The sequence below is a fragment of the Orycteropus afer genome, unplaced genomic scaffold, assembly GCF_000298275.1.
Source record: "Orycteropus afer afer isolate SDZICR_OR568_19922 unplaced genomic scaffold, OryAfe1.0 scaffold00154, whole genome shotgun sequence".
Taxonomy (NCBI): Eukaryota; Metazoa; Chordata; class Mammalia; order Tubulidentata; family Orycteropodidae; genus Orycteropus; species Orycteropus afer.
Genome location: NW_006921741.1, coordinates 4,706,854 through 4,709,682, shown reverse-complemented (window position 1 = coordinate 4,709,682; position 2,829 = coordinate 4,706,854).

Genomic DNA, 2,829 nt, shown 5'->3' with positions numbered 1-2,829 from the left:
TATACAATTTATATATTTTATATGCAGCATAATAATCTCATAAACATTTCTGAAATCTGAAACTAGACTATGAGCATTAATTTGTGTTTGCCTATGAATTTCTCTACTACCACTTGTCTGTCAGTTTGTCATACTATGGGGGTTTGCATGTTACTGTGAAGCTGGAGGCTATGTCACCAATATTCTGAATACCAGCAGGGTCATCTATAGTGGATGCAATTTGGCAGAGCTTCCAGTCTAACACTGTCTGGGAAGAAGGATGGGGCCATCCACTTCTGAGAAAAATTGGCCAGTGAAAACTTTATGAATAGCAGTGAAACATTGTCTAATATATTATGAAAACATTGATATAGTGCTGGAAGATGAACCCCTTAGACTGAAAGGCCCTCAAAATATGACTGTGGAAGAGCTGCTTCCTTAAAGTAGAGTCAACTTTAATCTTTTCTCCATTTATCGTGTTGCTGCTTATTGATCCAGTTGTGAGGATTTTTGTTTTCTTTATGTTGAGGTGTAATCCATACTGAAGACTATAGCTTTTGTTCTCTTCACTTTCAATAAGTAAGGTTGTGTCATCAGAGTATCTCAGGTTGTTAATGAGTCTTCCTCCTATCCTGATGACCCATTCTTCTCCAAATAGTTCAGCTTCTTGGATTATTTGCTCAGCATGCAGATTGAATAATTATGGTGAAAGGATACAAGCCTGACACACTCCCTTCCTGATTTTAAACCATGCAGTATCCCCTTGTTCTGTTCAAACTTTCTCTTGAACGTAGAGTAGTTAAAGCAAAAGGAAGAAATGATGAAATAAAAGAGCTGAACAGAGATTTCAAAGGGTGGTTCTAGAAGATAAAATAAAGCATTATAATGAAATGTGGAAAGACCTAGAGTTAGAAAACAAAAAGAGAAGAACTACTCAGCATTTCTCAGGCTGAAAGAACTGAAGAAAAAATTTGACGTTGTTGAAGATTTCATTTTACTTGCATCTACAATCAATGTCCATTGGAAGCAGCAATCAAGAAATCAGATGTTGTATTGCACTGAGAAAACCTGCTGCAAAAGCTTTAGAGTTAAAGAGTGAAGATATCAGTTTGAAAACTAAGGTGTGCTTAACCCAAGCCATGGTATTTTCAATTGCCTCATATATATGTGAAGGCTGGACAACGAATGAAGAAGACCAAAGAAGAATTGATGCATTTGAATTGTGGTGTTGGCAAAGAATATTAAAAATACCATGGACTGACAGAGGAATGATCAAGTCTGTCCTGGAATAAATGCAGCCGGAATGCTTCTTAGAAGCAAGAATGACTGGACTTTGTCTCACCTATTTTGGTCATGTTGTCAGAATGGGCCATTCCCTGGAGAAGGATATCATGCCTGGTAAAGTGGAGGGTCAGCAAAAAAGAAGACCCTCAATGAGATGGATTGACACAGTGGCTGCAAAGATGGTTTCAAGCATAGCAAGGATTATGAGAATGGCAAAGGACCAGGGAATGTTTTGTTCTGTTTTATATAGAGGAGTTATGGTGCCTAAGGCACTTGACTGCTAACCAGAAGGCTGGTGGTTCAAACCCACCAGCCACTCCTTGGAAGGAAGGTTGGGCAATCTACTTCCGTAGTGATACTGCCTGGGAAACCCAAGGAGGGGTCGCTATGAGTCGGGTCTGACTCGATAGCAAATAACAATAACAACAACAACATAGTTCATTATATGACACAACCCAAGCCCACTAGAGCCAGGAAAGGGAGGGAGCAGGAGAGGCTGGGGACCTCCAGAGTGGCAGGATATACAGGTAAAAGGGGCAGGAGGCAAGGCTAGGCCCCAAGCCCCTTAGAGCCAGGAAAGGGAGGGAGTGGCCAGGGACCACAATGTGCCAGGTTCCAGATAGGAATTAGGTAAGGGGGGTGGGGCACAGAGGTTTCCAACAGCTAAAGGAGACAAACTTGTCTGTAAGTTTGTCATCCTGTGGGGCTTGTACATTGCTGTGAGGCTATGCCACTGGTATTTCAGATGCCAGCAGAATTGCACATGGTGCACATGTTTCAATGCAGTTTACAGACTAAGACAGACTAGGATGAAGGAGGGAGGCCATCCATTTCTCAAGAACTGAGCAGGGAAAACCTTATGAGTAGCAGAGAAACACTATCTGATACATTACTGGGCAACTTTATGAATAGCTCAGAAACATTGTCTGACACAGTGCAGGAAGACGAGCCCCTTGGGTCAGAAGGCACTCAAAATAGGACTGGGAAAGACCTGCCTCATCAGAGTAGGACCAACCTTAATGATATGGATAAAGTAAGTTTTTCAGGACCTCCATGTGCTGACATGACACGACTCAAATTGAGGAGAAACAGCTGCAAACATCCATTAATAATTGGAACATGAAATGTACAAAGTATGAATTTAGGAAAATTGGAAGTTGTCAAAGATGAAATGGAACACATAAAGATTGATATCCTAGGCATTAGTGAGCTGAAATGGACGGGTTTTGACCATTTTGAATCAGACAACCATATGATCTACTGTGCCGGAAATGACAAACTGAAGAGGAATGGTGTGGCATTCATCATCACAAATGATGTTTCAAGATCTGTCCTGAGTACAATGCAGTCAGTGATAGGATAATATCCATATGCCTACAAGGAAGACCCATTACTACTGTTGCTGTTGTTAGGTGCCGTTGAGTCATTTCTGACTCATAGCGACCCCATGCACAGCAGAACGAAACACTGCCTGATCCTGCACCAGCTCCACGATCCCTGCTATACTCGAACCCATCATCGCAGCCACCGTGTCAATCCATCTCGTTGAAGGCCTCCCCCTCTTTC